The 19,613-nt window shown below is 38.2% G+C and overlaps 1 long non-coding RNA gene across 1 annotated transcript in view; it reads left to right on the forward strand.

Moving 5' to 3' along the window:
- The first annotated feature begins 9,126 nt into the window (after positions 1 to 9,126).
- LOC121454944 overlaps positions 9,127 to 19,613 on the forward strand; it is a 109,892-nt gene continuing 99,405 nt past the window's right edge. The window contains exon 1 of the long non-coding RNA XR_005975390.1: positions 9,127 to 9,191. This is a non-coding gene — a long non-coding RNA (uncharacterized LOC121454944). The remainder of the gene's footprint in view (positions 9,192 to 19,613) is intronic.

A 19,613-nucleotide genomic window follows, 5' to 3' on the forward strand; every position in this document is an offset into this window, starting at 1 on the left:
TAGGCACATTCTCAGTTACCTTTCTTATAGAGGCTAGAGTCACCTGCCTACAGATGACACTGCCCTGCAGTGTCCTAGACTTTCCGATACCAATTAGTAACCAAGAAAATATCCAGTAAGCCAATGTGGTGAAGAAAAATTTTCAACTGAGGTTTCTTCTTCCTCCAAAATATCAAATTGACAACCAATGTTAGCCATTAGAAGTCTACCACTTGTCAACTCAGTATGCAAACACACCACTGTCAAACCATAACCTCTCTTTGTACTCAAGACCTCATGCGCATATCACAATATAATCCAAGTTTAAAATGTCCCAGTCTTCAGGAGTCACAACAGTCAAAGTTGTGAGTCTTTTATCTGTAAGATCCTGTGATGACTGAAACCACATTGTGTCCTTTCAACATTTTACAGTACCAAGCTTAGGTTTTTATACCAAAAGACACCTTAGATTCAAGAAATCAGGGAAAGCGTCCATCCTTTCCAGCAATGGACCTTTACTAAAACTCCCTTTTTAAACATTTCATATGTTATTTAAAAGAGGAAAGAAAGAAAGAATAAAGGAAGGAGAGCTAAGAATTGTGAAAGGTCTGAGGCATTGATGGAAATGGGATGAAAGGTTTTTTTTGAAATTAGCTATTTAGTTTCCTCCAATCATCACTCAACCTGTCGATGTGTGCAGGAGCTGTGTGGAGAGATTATCACTGTCACTCTGAGCTAGCAGTGAGGTCAGCTGTGGGATCAATAACACCCTGCTGCCTCAGATAGTGAATCTAAATGAGAATTACCACTGTTAAGCAGCTATCTAGAAATCCTTGCACAGGGCACTGTGATAAATGACTGCCAACAATTGTTCTCCCTTTAACCCCAGTAGACTTTGCTTGCCCATATTTTTAATTAACTAATTGAGTTCAGGACATTTAAGATGCTGACATCCTTTCAAAATTCTCTCCAGGGAGGTTATTGCTAACATCAGGATGATGAATGTCCTTCCTTTCTTTGTGGAGAGGTATTTAGTATATTTTAAGTTTTTTCTACCCTTAGAGAAACATATTTATGAAGAAGATTTTTTTTTTCAAATTTCACTTACTACTTAGTCTTTCACTTATGAGAGTGGTAGTATTTTAAAAACCAGATAAAATGGACAATATTCTTTACAGGGTATTAAACAAAATCCAAAGCTTTGGAAAATTCCAAACTTCAGTGAAAAGGGAGCTATCTTTTGTTTCAAAAGTTAGTTCTCATTGAAAATTACTTTTGGAGAAAGATATTGAGTTAAATTGTGGTTGTGGATAAATCTTAAAATTTTAAAATACTCCCAGTTTTACTTTTTAAATATTTCTTTATATGTATGTGTGTGTGTGTGTGTGTGTGTGTGTGCGTGTGTAAAGCGCATGAGTTGTTTCTCTCCTTCTGTGACATGAGTCCCAGGGATGGAACACAGGTTGTCAGGTTTTTTAGAAAGGACTTTCATCTGCTGAGCCATCTCCCTAAACCTCTTAATTTATGAAGCACATTGAGAAACTAAGATTTGGGGATTCCTCTACATTTATTGTCATTTTTTGTGCTTCAATTTGTATTATTAAGAACTAACATTTTAAAAACTTAAGCTTGCACAATATCTGGTGTTCAGGTAGAGGATTCTAATGTACTGAGAGGTAGCTCAAATTAATGGGGGCTAGAATGATCTGTAGTGTTTTCATTCACATTTCTGGATTGTGGGTGGAGGTGGCTTAAAGCCAGGGGTCTGTGGAGCTGTTGACAGAAGTGTGTACACATGGCCTCTTCACATGGGCTGTGTTCTCAGTGTGGAGTTTGGAGTCTGGATGTTTATAAGAGGCAAGAAGATAGTGGGAACTGTAAGAGAGCTAGCTGACTCAGGAACTCTGATACCTAGCATCTGCTACATATAAAGTTTAAGACCAGCCTGTGCTCATGAGGCACTGACTATCTCAAACCACCACTATCACTACCAGCCATCACCAGCACCAACCTCCTACCATCAAAAAAATCATCACCACCCACCATCAACCACTACCACCATCACCACCAATAACGACCACCACCAAAAAACCATTACCACCACCACCACCACCACACCACCACCAAAACCCAAAAAGACTCATCCAAACCAGAATAACACAACAAACCACCATAAATCCAACCAAAACAAATTTCACATCCTGTCGCTTCTAGTTTCTTGATCAAAGCAGGCAGAGACCTGTTAATATCTATCTTGGGAGCAGTATCAAAGAATTTGTAATCAGTCTGTAAAATCATTATGACATATTTTCATAGTTGTGTTCTCCCTAAGAGATTATTTTTCCTAATCAGTTATCTTAAAATATAATAGGAGACCCAGTGTTGGGAAGGTAGGGATTTGATTAAAATATATCATCTGATATGCTCAAAGAATAAATAGCAATATTTTTAAGAGTATCAGGGGATGCCTAGTATCTCAAATTAAAACAGAAATAAGGTTTTTGTTCAGAAAGCCAAGTGCCTGAATCTTAACACCTCTTCTTCTCCCAGTTCACCCATCCTCACATACTGGGTTCCAGAAGAGAGGTGTGGAGATCAGCATTACACTAGAGTCATATCTGCAAAGGCCTCTCTGCACTCCGCCAGGGCGTTTCATTAGTGTTCTCTCTTACGCAGTCATCATTAACTACAGCTGGCTGTTTGCCACATAAAACAGAGTATTGCTTTTTCACAGAGCCGCTGTCTCATGAATATTAGACCGCAAATCAATGAGTATTGACTGGATTTGTGCAGATGACTGAAAAAATTGCCCTCAACAAAATATGGTTCATTTTTTCAAAACAACGTGCAAGTTAAGAATAAAAGTAAGAGGCACTTAAGTTTTTCAAGATATTGAACTCTTGGTTTGGAGCTAATAAGTTCATTTCTTCAAATGCTTGAAGTGATGTATATAGAGGGTGGGCTTTCTTTTTTTTTATTTATAATTTTTTTTATTAAGAAAAGAAGAAAAAAAAACATAAACAAAAAACAAGTTTCCACCTCCTCCCAGCCTCCCATTTCCCTTCCCCTCCTCCCACCCTTCTCCCCCTCCCCCCACTCCTCCCCCCCTCCCTCTCCAGTCCACAGAGCAGTCCGGGTTCCCTGCCCTGTGGTAAGTCCTAGGTCCTCCCCCCTCCGTCCATATCTAGGAAGGTGAACATCCAAACTGGCTAGGCTTCCACAAAGCCAGCACATTAAGTAGGATCAAAACCCCGTGCCATTGTCCTTGGCGTCTCATCAGCCCTCATTGTTCGCCATGTTCAGAGAGTCCGGTTTTATCCCATGCTTTTTCGGTCCCAGTCCAGCTGGCCTTGGTGAGCTCCCAGTAGATCAGCTCCACTGTCTCAGTGGGTGGGTGCACGCCTCGTGGTCCCGACTTCTTTGCTCATGTTCTCCCTCCTTCTGCTCCTCATTGGGACCTTGGGAGTTCAGTCCAGAGCTCATGTGTGGGTCTCTGTCTCTATCTCTATCCATCACCAGATGAAGGTTCTATGATGATATGCAAGATATTCGTCAGTATTGCTCTAGGATAGGGTCATTTCAGGTTCCCAATCCTCAGCTGCCCAAGGAACTAACTGGGAACCTCATGTTGGGCACTTTCTCTGTGGATATGTGGGTCAGAGGCCACAGGAAGGTAATACCTGTGAAAAGTGTTCCATTGTCTCCAAATGACATAAGCAAGTTGATGCCAAATGCTTCCTGTAGTGAGCTCAAGATCATTTCTTTGCAGTAGCTCAAGGTAGATATAAATTTCTCAATTAGGGTCACAATTGGGGCCATACTGGACTCAGCTCTGTCAAATTAAAGTACTCTGCTGTACTCATAATATGTTGGTAATTTATTCATATTCACACTTGTACTGAAACTATCTTGAAGTTGTTTCTCCTACCTGACTACAAAGGAACCATACATGTATTTCATATATATATTTACATTGACTAATAGCTTGGCCTTGAGGAGTCACTGCTTTTGGAATGACCATCTGACCAATGAAAAATCTTTTAATTCTAACTTCTTTTGAGTACCTCACAATAATTTCAAAACACCCTGTCAGTATAAGATGAGGAAGAGCTGGTATCATGGTTAAGGCATAAAGGAACCTGGAAGAGAGAGATAATGTGTAGTTCCTGGTGCCATGGGAGTGTCATCTATTGCTAGTCTTTTTTTTTTCTTTTTTATTTATTTTTTTTAAATACTGTTTTTTTAAATTTTTTTCCGTTTTTTTTTAATTGAGAAAAGGAAAAAAACCAAGTTTCTGCCTCCTCCCAGCCTCCCATTTCCCTCCCCCTCCTCCTACCCTTCTCCCCCTCCTCCCACCCTTCTCCCCCTCCCCCTACTCCTCTCCCCCTCCCTCTCCAGTCCAAAGAGCAGTCAGGGTTCCCTGCCCTGTGGAAAGTCCAAGGTCCTCCCCGCTCCGTCCATATCTAGGAAGGTGAACATCCAAACTGGCTGGGGTCCCACAAAGCCAGCACATTATAATACTCTCCGTAGGAGGCTTTTTCTCAGCCTGGGATGGTTTATTGCCCATGCATGCAGGTTGAGCACTTCAGCTACAGATGGAGGAAGACATCTCTGTCTTGGTCTCCTTTACTTCTCTCTGCTCTCCTGCCTTGTTACTCTAGCTATGCTGGCTTCTTTGACTCTCAGGTTCGTGGCATTAGGGAGACAATTGTAGTCTGCCCACAGTCAATGCAGAGAGTAAGCTGGATAGACCACAGGACACAGCTTTCTCGACTTCTGTCTTTCTGAGATCATTAAACATTGCGCGTTGATTCTACTATCTTCAAAGCTAATTGCTGTGTAGAATTTGGTAAAAAAATATTTTGAGTCAGGGTCAAAATGTTTACGTAGCTCATGTAGTCCTGGATCTGTGACTCCTCGTGCATCAGCCATTCATGTGCTAGGATTGCAGGCATACAGCTCCATGACTGATTTATATTTTTCTTTTGTTGTTGCTTCTCTTGACCAGCTACATCATGACCCCAGAAGCAGTTCATGGAAGTTTGTTACAATTCAACTTTTTGTTTTTGGAAGTGTGTATTAACTTTGTACGCATTAGTGACTCAGACATTGATTATCGTATGGTTAAGGGGACTTGGGAAGAGTAATTCTGGGGAGGGTATGTGTGTAGTGCGATCAGCATGAGAGAAACTGGTAGTTAGAGTCTAATATTATCAATCTACAGTCATGTCAACCTTGGGAAAAACAACTTTAGACCTTTAATCATTTTGAAAAAAAAAGAAATTATTATTGAAGTAATGCTGTTATTTACCTTAAGACCGTCATGTGTCTTTTAGTTGCCCATCATAAATGTAGAACAAGATGAATGGCCTATCTTTTCTTCTTGTTTTTTTTTTTATTTCAATAGTGGTTCTCTACAGTATTGTGCAGAAAAATCATTGTATTTATAATCAATATAAAACTTTTGTGATCTATGTTCAACTGTAAGAAGCAATTCTCATTACTGAGAATAAATGAAAAGCTTAAAGAGAGTAAGGCAAAGGAGACTTTGCTTTCAGAGCCACAAACTACATAGCATAATAAAACAATAATTACTGGCCAACGTTCTACAAAGGAAGACTACTCCAGGTTTACATGATGTGTTTCTACTGAATAGTTTCTTTGGAGATAAGCTTCCCATTCATACCCCTCTCCTACAACTACCAAGCAGTGAGCTTACAAGGAAGATCTAAGCAACATAGGAACAGGAGTGATGCTTTCTTGGCAAGCTCCACTCATGGGATTGTTAGATGCCTGTTCTCTTTGTTAGTCTCTATTTACAATTCCCTGAAGCAAGATGTTTCCTTCACATACATTTTCTATGTGAGATTTGGGAGCTAGTCCCTTTCCTATGGTAAAATGAGCTGTTAATTTAACTCTTTGGAAGTGGAGCAGAGAGGAGGAAACAGAAAGCAGAAGACCGAGTTGAGTGAGCCAATAGATTTATTGGTATGTTGAAAAGTAAGATGAGAGTTGTAACAGAGGTATAAAATTAAAAAAAAAACAGGCGAGGTTAATTTTCTAGTTCATGGTCTTGGAGTGAATTTCATTCTGTGACCCATCTCCTCATTCAGCAGTGAGTCACTTTGGGGTATAAATAGCACTGGAGGAAGCTAGGGAGGTCCTTTACGTGTAATGGTACAACAGCTGTTTGGAAGAAGGTCAGTCGGAAAGGTCAGACATTTTTGTCCAGGGTCCTGTTCGCCATGGCAAAAGAATTTATTTATAGATGGACAGTAAGCAAAAGGTTTACTTGGAAACACTAGAGAAAGTGAACTAGTCATACTGGGGAACAGTGTGGGTACCCTCATATATTAGTCAGGGTTGTTTAAAAAGGAAAAGAACTGATAGAATGAATGCACACACACACACACACACACACACACACACACTATTATATATATTGAAGGGGGATTCATTGGAGTGGCTTTCAGGCTAGTCCAAGAATGACTGTCTTTCAAAGGAAGTAGAGGTCAGTCTTGTAGGTGTTAGTCCATGAGCCTGGATATCTCAGCTGGTCTTCAGTATATACTGGAATCCCCAAGAAGTAGGTTCTGATACCAGCAAAGCAATGTTCTAGCATAGGACAACTGAACTTTCCAGGGAGAGTGAGAGAAAGTAGGCTAAAGCAAAAGTTCATGTCCTTTTAGGCAAACTGCACAGTATGGTTCAGGTATAGGATGGGTCTTTCCATCTTGTGTGATCTAGTCAAGAAAATATGTCATAGGCATTTGTAGGTGTTTGTGTTTTAGTGGATTTCATAGCGAATTGACAACTAAGATGGCTATACCCTATCACTGATGACTGTGCAGGAACCACAGCAATGAGGATCAGGTAATCTCTCCATTAAGAACTGTTCTGGGAGTAGTTAGCATACGGTTATTATGGGCTCGAGATTTTGATGAGGGGATAGTGTAAAATGGAGACCATTTGAACTGTTCTACCGTCTGTGACAATTTGATTACGTAGCAGACATTGTTATCTTGAAGATGAGCTTAGTTTTTCCATTTTCCTCCTACTTTTGCCCTTATTGGTTCTAAGCACTGCCATGAGAAGCTAATATACCCATCTTCTGCAGTGTGTGACTGTGTGTGTTTTCAGGGAAATGGGCTTGCTCAGAGGTTTTATTCCTAGCAATGACTTTAGAAGTCCTGGAGAACTTCCTGAAGGGTCCAGTTTCTTTTTTATTTTTTCCCCTGGTTAATTAAGAGTGATTGGCACTTTGTCTCATGGTGTACAAATAAGGATAAGGCAATATAACAAGGGAGTTAACCCTTGTTTTAGATCTTTTCATTCATGCATATTAATTTTTTCCCACTGTTCTGAGAGACATGTGAGGGAAATCTTCTAAATGAATGTGGTCAGGAGCCTGGGCTGTCATCCTTCCTTTCCTAGGACCTCTTTTAGTACACATGAGCACAGGAGCCACATCCATATTGACATACAACACTTAGTTTGAGCATTTTAAGCATTGTTTTACTGGTTAGCAGAAGTCTTACTGATTTTTTTCTAGAGAATGTTGATATCGCAAGTTTTGAGGTCCATAAGGACTTGGGCTCTTAGGGGCCCTCATGAGGAGCTGTGGATTTTCTCATACGCCACAGGCAGTAGCCATGCCAGTGCCCCACAAAGTCTGTGCTTAGTTATGCAGTAAAGACACAATTTGCATGTAATGAAATTGAGTCATAAAAATTTGAGGTTGGCTAGAGTAAACAAGATTAATTTTTTCATAATTTTAGTGTATGAAATGTACCTAGTGAAAATTATTAAATATTAATACATTCAAGATAAATGCCCATTCAGATCTCATAAAAAGCAAGACTTCAATCTCTGAAAAACCTTAATGTCTTATGATGCTGAACAATGCCCCAAGGTAAACATTAGTAAGTATGTCATACTTATATTCATGCCTTGTATGTATTTGCACTCACTCGTATGTAAATTTATTCTGTCATTCTTTTAACAATATATTATTGAGTTATATTTCATTATATTAAAATATTGAAGATAGAAAGATAAATAAACCTCTTGTCTAATAAGTTATGGCTGGAGTAGTAATTTTTTTAGATATATGGATTTTGAAATTACATTAGCTGTATTGATCAGAGTCATATAAAGATAAGACTAGGGTGTGATTTGGAGTGTGAGTTGCAGGCTGTCTTTACAGAACCAGTACTGAGGTAGGTCAGAAAAGCAAAAACAGAGGCAGGCATCTGTTTTATTAAAAAATTACGTTCAGAATGACTTTTCACCTTCAGGGTAAAAGTTTGTTCTTCAGAGGTGAGTACACATCCTTCTTCCTTGTCTCTGGGCTTTTCTGGGCAGTTAAGATCTTTTCTAGGTTGAGAGCAGAGTCCTGATGCTTCACCTGCTCAATACTCCTTGGAATTCACATTTTCTCTACTTTGGATGCCAGGCAGGTCCTGGTTTACTTCCTAGTACTGCCTCAATAAGATCCAGCTGTAGCCAAGACTATGGGGCATTTTCTTGGTCAATAATTGATGTGGGAGGGCCCAGTTCAACTTGGCAGTGCCACCTGCGCAAAATTGGAGCCTAGCCCAGGTTTAATTGGAGGCCTTCATCCAGCACGTTATGGAAACAGATGTAGAGACTCATAGCTAACCATTGCGTGGAGCTTGGGTAACCCACCAGAAGAGGGGAAGGAAGGTCTGTAGAAGCCAGAAGAGTCAAGATCACCACTAGAACATGGCCCACAGAATCAACTAAGCAGGACTGGTAGGAGCTCCCAGAAACTAAGATGACAATCACAAATCATGTATGGGTCAAATGAGCTAGGTCCTATGAATCTTATGACTATGTAGTTTGGTGTTCTTATGTGATTTATAACAGTGGGAGTGGCGGGTATTTCTGACTCTTTTGCCTGCACTTGGGACTTTCCCCCTCCTACTGGTTTGCCTTGTCCAGTCTTGATATGACAGTATTTGCTTAGGCTTGTTAAGCCATATTTGGTTGATATCTCTGGGAGACCTGTTCTTTCTCTGAAAGGAAATGGAGGAGGAGTAGAACTGGTGGAGAAGGGAGGTAGAGGAGAGCCTGGGAGAAGTAGAGGGAGGTTAAACTTTAGTGTGGATGTAATGTATGAAAGAAGAATAGATAAGTTTAAAAAAGAAAGAAAGAAATTAGACACTAAGTAAGCCATAAGGATCAAGCTGGTAAGTAGCATTTGTGCATGGCCCTATATATAATTTCACGCTTTCAGGATCCTACCTAGAATTCCTACTTTGGCTTCTCTGGATGAAATAATCTCTTCTCTCTAAGCTGCAAGCTGCTTATGGTCATGGTGTTTTGTGACAGCCTAAATCACATGCCGACTTCCAACACAGTAAATCATTTGTACACGCTCTCCCAGATATACTGAGTTTCAGAGCAGACTCAACTCTCTGTGTCCAAAGCCTACTAACCAGAGGAACCTAGTTAAAGCTTTCTCAGGTGGTGGGAAATTCCACTGTTTCCCTGCAGTTTTTGGATCAAGAAACAAGCGTTCCTCACCCAAGCCTTACCACTGCCTTTCTCCAACACTGAGAACAGTGGTGGGTTGGGTTGGGTTGGGTTGGGGACGAAGAGACAGCGGAAGTGGACATGACATTCATGTTCTCTCGGTTCTCCCCAAGAAATTTTGGAAAGGAATTTTTTTTTCTTGAGCTACTGGTATCATGAAAGTTTTCAAGTCCCTCATTATCTCCCACTAGAGTGGCATCAGATAGTGTGTTCTCCATTTATCAGCAGGTCAACAGAATTGTGGGAAGTAGAGATCATTGTTTCTTAACTGTGGGCTTTGCAAATGGTCATGTTTACTGGAGTCACATCATCACTCAAGTGTTCCTTATCCTGTGACATGTCACTCTTTTAAGAAGGAGGCCAGGGAAAAAGAGAGAGAGAGAGAGAGAGAGAGAGAGAGAGAGAGAGAGAGAGATAGTAAATGAATGTGTACTGAAGTGACACAACCAAGTGTAAATGAGGGAGAAAAGGTGGGCTGTTCAGAGTGACTTAGATATGCATGAGTATTTTATATGCTGTAACTTTCCTCAAGGCAGAACAGTTCTCTTCTGGTACTTTCTTCACTTTAGGAATTGCATTTTTACCTATTTGTGTGTGGGTGTATATATGTGTGTGTGTGTATGTGTGTCTATAAGTGGAGGAAACTTCTGAAAATTTAACTTTAATACAAGAAAATGACTTCAACTCATGCTTATTTAACATATTTTCATAGTGTTTAAATCCTAAAATTAAAGTTTCATTGGTAGCTTTTTATTCAGAATTTTATCATGGGTTATTAAATGGTGGCATTGATTCTAATGGGCAGGACCCACACAGTTTCAGTGGGGGTCAACTTAGTGGGAAGTCAGTTGTAGTTACATGGCTTCTGAGGTCTGCCTGTTGCACAGTTGTGTGACCTTGGCAGAATTTTTATCTCCTTTATCTTATGTATTTATCTAACAAAATGAAGGCACTGTCTTCTACATTAAGATATTATGAAATCAGATGACACACATCTACATTTCCAGGATTCAGAAGACTGAGGGTTAGAGGGTAGGAAGTTGAAATATAGCCTGGGCTACATAGTGAGACAAGAAACAAAAACTAAAAATTTGAATATGTATAATGTGATCCATCCATATAGTCAACAATGATGTCCCAGAGTGAATTATAGAGGTGAAGTCTTCGTTTTGTGAAAGTACTGTGAAAACAGTCATCATTAGATGTGTTTATTATTTTTTCCTACTACCTTGTTAGAGCCACAGTGAGAATTTATTATCTTGTTTTCCACATTAGCAGTAAAAAATAGTTCTTAGACATGGCTAGACTTCAAGATAGATTTGGTGAATAAGCTAAAATGAGCATAGTCATCACCTCTCACTTCTGACTGCCTGCATCCAAAAATCACATGGTGACCTGCTTCCAGCTATGCCATGGACAAGTCATTGGTGTAATTACTACACTTTCTAAGAGGTGAGAGAGTCTGTTAGGACCAATGTGGGAATCAGAGTCATGAATGGGAAGATTCCATGTCTTGGAATCCTGCCATATTCTAAAGATTTGATGGAAATAGGAGTCTGATAGCAAACATTACCTTCATGTATTAGATACACAATTCAATAGCTCTAAATAGAGAAAGGTTAATGAAGTAAGATGGCTCCTCTTAATTTTCTCTTTAACTTCTCTCTGACTCTGATCTAAGCTACTCTCTCACCCATACTGCACCATCCTCACCAGCTCGCAGATTGTTGCAGGGACAGCGGGTAGCCCTTTGTCCCGGCTGCCCGGCTAGCTTACACCTGAAATAATCACATAGAAACTGTATTCATTTAAACACTGCCTGGCCTATTAGCTCTAACTTCTTATTGGCTAAATTCTTACATCTTTTTTTTTTTTTTTTTGGTTTTTTGAGACAGGGTTTCTCTGTGGCTTTGGAGCTCGTCCTGGAACTAGCTCTGTAGACCAGGCTGGTCTCGAACTCACAGAGATCCGCCTGCCTCTGCCTCCCGAGTGCTGGGATTAAAGGCGTGCGCCACCATCGCCCGGCTCTTACATCTTAATTTAATCCATTTCTATCAAATCTATGCATTACCATGTGACTGTGGCTTACTGGCAAGATTCTGATCGTCTCAGGCAGGAGATCCATGGCTTCTGCCACTCTGCCCTTCTTCCCAGCATTCAGTTCTGTCAGCTCCACCTACTTAAATTCTGTCCTATCAACTAGGCCAAGGCATTTTCTTTATTCATTACCCAATGAAAGCAACACAAAAACAGAAGGACCTACTATCAGTTCATTTGATTTCATCTTTAGGTTTTCATGCTACATCCACATTTCTTACTTTCCTAGTCCTCTCTGAAAAGAAGTGTCCTCATGTTTAGGGTTGGCTTTCCTTCCACCCTATCTGTTCAGGGATCAGCTTGGACCCATTGATCTGAAAAATGAATGACTACAAACCTTTCTTTTCTCCCAGAACCCAGGGATTTTATACTGCAAAATTCTCTTATTTCGTATTTACTTTCATTTACTGATGTAATCACCATTACATGGATAGACTTTCTGATGGAAACTCCTGAGTGAATCTGAAACCAAGATTGTGCTGCTGTGGGAAAAGATTGTTTACTTAGTGCTCAAAGAGAAGTGTTGGTAGCTCTTCAAGGTTTTGCTCCAGTTGTCTCTTTTTCTCTCTTTTCTTACAAAGAAAACCTTATAATTCTCAGTAGTATGAAAGAATTTAGATTCTTTAAAAAATGTATGAGTGAACATTTATTTAGAATGAGGCAAAAATTCATAGCCAGTTGTACCTTTATCATAAAAGGTGGAAAAATAAAAATCTTAATTAAATACATGTATCACACATTAGCCAATTAATTTTAATGTTTCCTTTAATATTCACATCCTTGTCTAATTCTTTACTTTTTTAATAATTGAAAATTTTATTTATTATACATCCTGATGGCAATTTTCCCTTCTTCCACTTCTCCCATTTCCTTCCCCCTCACCTCTTCCTCTCTCCCACTCCTCCTCAGTCTCCATTCAGAAAGGGGCAGGCCTCCTATGGCTTCAACAAAGCAAGGCATGCTACATTGAGGCAGGAGCAAGCTTCTCCCCCAGCATCAAGGATGGGCAAGGCAACCCAGCATGGGGGATAGGTTCCCAAAAGCCAGCTTAAGCTCTAAGAACAGCTCCTGATCCCACTGCTAGGAGTCCCACAAATAGACCAACCTACACAACTGTTGCACATGTTCAGGGGGGTCTACACTGGTTCCATGCAAGCTCCCTAGCTGTCCCGCTAGAGTCCCTGAGCTGCAAGGTCAGCACCTTCATGACCTTGACCCTCTTGACTCCCTCTCCTCAACAGGATTCCCTGTTAATTTAGGCCCTGTGCTTAACATTGAATATCTATATCCATTCCATCAGTTACTGGATGTAGACTCTCACATGAAAATTAAGGTAGTCACTAATCTGATTATATATTAGGCGACTTTTGATTTGCATTTCCTTGATGGCTAATGATGTTGGACAGTTCATTAGGCATATCTTGGCCATTTCAGATTTTTCTGTTGAGAATTGTGTTTAGATTTGTATTCCATTTTGAATTGGATATTTTGGTATTTTAATGTCTTATTTCTTGAGTTCTTTATATATTTTGGAGATCAGTCTTCTGTCAGATGTAGAGGTGGTTAGAAGCTATTCCCATTTTGTAAGGCTTCTGTTTTGTCTTATTTACAGTGTCATTTACTATACAAAATCTTTTTTCTTTCAGGAGGTACCATTTATTAATTGTTGATCTCAGTGTCTGTGCCGTTGGTGTTATATACAGGAAGATGTCTCCTGTGCCAATGTGTTCAAGGTTACTTCCCAGGTTCAGTGTAACTGGATTTTTGTTGTAGTGCTTTATCCACTTTGACTTGAGTTTTCTGCAGGCTGATAGATAAGAATCTATTTGCATTCTTCTAATTGTTGATATACAGTTAGGCCAGCACTATTTGTTGAAGATCCTTTCATTTATCCATTGTATAATTTTGTTTTCTACATAAAAATCAGGTGTTCATAGCAATGCAGATTCATGTTAGGATATTCAGTTTGAGTCAATTAATCATCCTGTCTTTTTATGCCAATGCTATGCTGTTTCTATTACTATAGCTCTATAGTAGATCTTGAAGTCAAGGATGGTGATACCTCCAGATCTTCCTTTATTGTATAGAATTCTTTTAGCTGTCTTGTTTTTTTTTTCCATTTGAAGTTGAGTACTGTTCTTTTGAGGTCTGTAAATAATTGTGATTGAATTTTGATGGGGATTGTACTGAATCTGTAGATTGCTTTTGGTAAGATTACCATTTTTGTTATATTCATTCTAATAATCCATGAGTATGTGAGACCCTTCTGGTTTCTGATATCTTCTCTGATTGTTTTCTTCAAAGATCTAAAGCTTTTGTTATACAGGTCTTGCATTTGTTTGGTTAGAATAATCCCAAGATATTTCATATTGTTTGTGGCTGTTGTAAAAAGTATTGTTTCTCTGATTTCTTCCTCAGCCCATTTATCATTTATATATAGGGGGATTAGGGAGGCTGGAGGTATTACTGATTTTTTTTTGAGTTAATATTGTATCCAGTCACATTGCTGAAGGTGTTTATCAGCTATAAGAGTTCCCTGATAGAAATTTTAGGGTCACTTACTTATATTATCATATCATCTATAAATAGTAAAAGTTCAACTTCTTCCTTCCTAATTTATTACCTCACTGATCCCCCTTTTGCCCTAGCTAAAATTTTGAGTACTATATTGAATAGCTATGAAGAGAGAGGACAACTTTGTCTTGTTCCTGATTTTAGTGGAATTTCTTTGAATGTCTCTCCATTTCATTTGATGTTGGCTATTTGCTATCTGTATGTTTTGTATCCCTGATCTTTCCCAGACCTTTAACATGACAGGGTGTTGCATTTTGTCAAAGGCATTTTCAGCGTCTAATGAGATGATAATATTTTCTTTTTTCATTTCTTTATATGGTGGATTACGTTGACAGATTTTCATATGTTGAACCATCTCTTAATCTCTCTGGGATGAATCCTACTTGCTCATGGTGGATGTCCTTGCATTTGTTTACCAGTATCTTATTGTGCATTTTTGCATCAATGTTCATGAGGGAGATGGAGCTATAATTATTTTCTTGGTTGCATCTTTTCGTGGTTTGGGTATCTGGGTAAGGGTAGCCTCATAAAAGAAATTTGGCAGTGCTCATTCTATTTCTATTATGTGGAACAATTTGAGGAGTATTGGTATTAATTCTCTGAAATTCTGGTAGAATTCTGCATTTAAACCATCTGGCCCTAGGCTTTTTTTTTTCTTGTCAATTTTTAAATTACTGCTTCTATTTCCTTAGGGATTTTAGGTCTATTTAAATTGTTTATCTAATTTTGACTTGATTTAATCTTGGTATATGGTACCTATCAAGAAAAATGTACATTTCTTTTAGATTTTCCAATTTTGTGGAATACATGTTTTTGAAGTATGACCTAATGATTCTCTGGATTTCCTCTCTATCTGTTGTTATGTACCCCTTTTTGCTACTGATTTTATTAATTTGGATATCCTCTATATCCTTTTTAGTTTGTATAAAGGTTTGTCTATCTTGTTGATTTTCTTAAAGAACCAACTCCTTGTTTCATTGATTCTTTGTATTGTTCTCTTTGTTTCTATTTTATTGATTTCAGGCCTCAGTTTTATTATTTCCTGCCATCTACTGGGTGAGTTTGTTTCTTTCTTTTCTAGAGCTTTCAGGTGTGCTGTTAAGTCACTAGTGTGAGATTTCTCCAAATTCTTTATGTAGGCACTTAATGCTTTGAACTTTCTTCTTAACACTGCTTTCATGGTGCCTCCTATGTTTGTGTATGTTGTACATTTATTTTCATTGAATTCTAGGAAACTTTTAATCTCTTTTTTTTTCTTCCTTGGCCCATTGCTTAAAAAGTTGAAAGTTTTTCAGTTTCCATGCATTTGTAGGATTTCTATAGTTTATGCTGTTGGTAAACTCTAACATAACTTGTGGTGAACCAAAAGATACAGGGAATTATTACAATTTTTACATCTGTTGAGATTTGCTTTGTGACAGTGTTTGTGGTTAGTTTTAGAGAAAGTTTCAAGAGGTGTTGAGAAGAAGTTATATTCTTTTATGTCTTGGGGGAATGTTCTATACATATCTATTAAGTCCATTTGTATTATAACATTTGTTAATTCCCTTATTTTTCTGTTAAGTTTCTGTCTGGAAGACCAGTCCATTGGTGAGAGTGGAGTATTGAAGTCTCCTAGTATTGATATGTGGGGTTTGATGTGTGATTTAAGCTTTGGTAATTTTTTTCACATATATGATTGCCCTTGTTTTGGGGGCATAGATGTTCAGAACTGAGACATCATCCTGATGAACTTTTCTTTTAATGAATATGTAATAAATCTTTTGATTAATTTTTTAAAAAATTTTGTTAGATATTAAGATAGCTACATGGACTTTCTTATTAGGTCCATTTGATTGGAAAATATTTTCCCAAACTTTACTCTGAGTTAATTCTGTCTTGAAAGTTGAATGTGTTTCTTGTATTCAGCAGAAGCATGAATTCTGTTTTGATATCCATTCATATCCATTAGCCTGTCTCTTTTTATTGGTGAATTGAGTCCATTGAAAATATGAGATATTAATGACAAGTGATTGTTAATTCCTGTTTGTTTTGTGGTCAAAGTAGGTAGTAGTAGTATGTGTGTGTGTATGTATGTGTGTGTGTGTGTATGTGTGTATGTATGTGTGTGTGTGATATGTGTGTTTCACTTATTTGTGTTTTGCTGGTGCAAGATTATCTATTGCCTGTATTTTTGTGTGTGCAGCTAACTTCCCGGGGTTGAAGTTTTTCTTCTAGTACTTTCTGTAGGGCTAGATTTCTGGATAGGAATTGTTTAAATCTGGTTTTGTCATGATATATATTGTTTTTTGTGTCTTTGGTGATTGAAAACTTTGTTGGGTGTAGTAGTCTGGGCTGGCTCCTATGGTTTCTTAGTTTCTTTAACATGTATGTTCAGGGCCTTCTGGCTTACAGAATTTCCATGGAGAAGTCAGGTGCAATTCTGATAAGTCTGCTTTATATGTTACTTGGTCTTTTTCCTTTTCAGATCTTAATATTCCCTTTTTATTCTTTATGTTTTTTTGCTTTGATATTTTATGGTGAGAGGGCTTTATTTGGCCCAGACTATTTGTGTTCTGTAAGCTTCTTGTATCTTTACAGTCATGTCCTTTTTAGGTTGGCAAAGGCTTCTACTATGATTTTATTGAGTATATTTTCTTTCTCTTGAGCTGGGATTATTCTCCTTCTTCTATTCCTTTTATTTTTAGATTTGATCTTTTCATGTTGTCCCAGATTTTCTGAATGTTTTGTGTTAGGAATTTGGGGAATTTAACATTTTCTTTTATAGTTAAATCTATTTCCTCTATTGGATCCTCAATGCCCAAGATTCTCTCTTCTATCTCTTGTATTCTGTTGGTGATGTAATTCCTGTTCACTTACCTAGATTCTCCATTTCCACAATTCCTTCATTGTGTGTTTTCTTTATTGCTTCTATTTTTATTTTCAAGTCTTGCACCATTTCTTCAACTGTTCTATTGTTTTTCTCTTGAATTTCTTTAAGGAATTTATTTATTTCTTCCAATTTTTATCTTTTCTTCAATTTCCTTAAGCGAATTTTTTATTTACTATTTAAGGGTCTCTATTATCTCCATAAAGCTGTTTTTAAGGTGGTGTTCTTGTGCTTCAACTGCCTTGGAATGTTCAAGTCTTGCTGTTGTAGAATTGCCAGGTTTGGTGGTGCCATATTGCCCTTTCTGTTGTTGAATGTTTTCTTACACTAGCATTTACACATCTGGGTTTGGGATGATTTATAAGTATGGGTGTTGATTCTTGTGTTGCCTTTGTTGCATGGCTATTTTGTTCCTTTATTTTCTGTTTCCTTTATTGTCTTCTGGCCTTAATGGCCCAGAGTTCCGGTGATTATTAGGTCCTTAGTTTGAGTAGATTTGTCACAACTGAGGTTTTTGTATATTTGAGTGTATAGATTCAGCATATCTTCCTTTTCTTCTGAATGGTGTGATCTATACTCTGCTTTTGCAATCTGTTCTTCCAACTAGCGTGGGTTGTACCAGAGCGTATGGAGTCTATTGGAGTTTTGGGGGAGGGTTGCCATGGAGAGGCTGATGATGTGCAAGGGGTTGTCAGTGGAGTAGTTCTTGTGGGAAAATAATCCAGTGATGACAGTGGTGGTGCTACCACCTGCAGGCAAATCTCTAACTTGCTGGCCATCTGCTGGGGACTATCAGGATTTAAAACTTATTGTATTTGAAATCAAATTTTACAGTTTAGTGATTGACAAAGAACTAGCATATATAATGCCTGTACTGACAAAAAGTTGGATCTGACTCAAGTGTCTCTCCTGAGAAACTGTTTTCTCCTATAACGTACTCTCAGCATTATACCTCTAAGGAGTCATGATTGATGTCTATGGAGCCATTAGTAAATAAAAACTGAGGAAAAAGGAAGTATTAACTAAGGCATTAATCACCAGAGCATGGCATTTATGGTTTTTATGAATCTTCAAATAATTTTCTTAAATTATTACTTACTTTGTTATATAAACATTTATGCTGCTGTATAGATCTCTACAATGATTATAGTTAATGTGTTTAATATTCCATAAAGCAGATTTACCATGACTGATTAGCTGTTCTCTTGCTATTGATTGTATTCAGCCTTTCAGTAATTAAAATTTAAGCTATTCTTATGATTGTGTTTATATATATGCATATATGTTTGCATGCATACATGCATATATGTATATATGCATGCATGTCTGAGTCTCACTCACTGTGTAGTCCTGAATAACCTGTAACTCAAGATCCTCCTGCCTCACCTTCCTGAATTCTGTATTTAAAGGCGATACCAACCACACTTTTGTCTTGATTTTTATTTCTGAAAGATACCATTGACATTACAAAAGTGATAAATGTTATCCAGAAAAGTAATGAACTTCACTGATTAGTGAAAAAAGGAAAAGTCCATTCCAAGCCTTGGTGTCACTGGGAAATTATAAGTATGACGTGAGTGCTATGGGTGTTGTCTTTCTAGGAATATAAATATGAAATGTATGTTTACCCTCCTTAATCATTTCTGTGTAGCTCTCTATGTGTGCCTTGATCCAGGAGGCTCAAGTCTTCAGGAATGTAGAGTCAAGAACAGTAACTGTCAAACCTGTGTCCATATTGTAATGACTTCACGATGGTTGAATGATTAACAGAGATGTTCAGGACCTTTTCTTAAGTAATTTCAAAAGCTTCAAAAAAACCTTATTGACATTTTCTCTATACTCTCCACAACAATGGTTTTCAAAGTCAAATGATATTGAGAGATGACTTCTACCATACACATAAATCCAGGCCTAATGAATTTTATCATTTGAATAGCTTATAGGTAGAGAAACACATTGTAAATGAAATGTTTTCCCAAATGTGAGATGACATTTTCACATGGACTAAGTGATTAGGAAGCATCATGTTCAAGTTTTTCACATGGCTTTAAAAAATAAAAAGAAACGTATCAGCTTCTGTAAGGACCCCAGACCAGGAAACTTGAAGAAAACCAAAATAACAGAGATGTTGGCAGAAGAAAATGGGCATGAAGAATAGAATCTGGACAAAGGTCCTGTTCTCCATTTTGTGTCTGGAGAGTCAAAGACCAAGACTATTTCTGAAAGTCATAGTGAAGCTTTGTGGAGCTCCAAGAGGGCTAGAAGACACAGTGGGACCAGAAATACATGTTAGAAACAAGGACTATATTGTTAGCTGCAGGCCTGTGTGTGCTAGCCCCTCTCCTGTATCCCACTGATTCTGTGGTTACCATCAAGCAAAAGACCTAGTCCAGAGAACACAGGAAAATTGAGTACCTTTTCTTTCTCACTCATACAAGGCTGGCATACACGAAGCACACCCGGTGCTGTCTTAAAGCACAAGAAAAGCAGAAGAGTTTACCTTAGATATATAACCTACTAAAAGTAGAGCTAATTA

The sequence above is a fragment of the Microtus oregoni genome, unplaced genomic scaffold, assembly GCF_018167655.1.
Source record: "Microtus oregoni isolate MIOR12 unplaced genomic scaffold, Mior012 000013F_ref0000133, whole genome shotgun sequence".
Lineage (NCBI taxonomy): Eukaryota > Metazoa > Chordata > Mammalia > Rodentia > Cricetidae > Microtus > Microtus oregoni.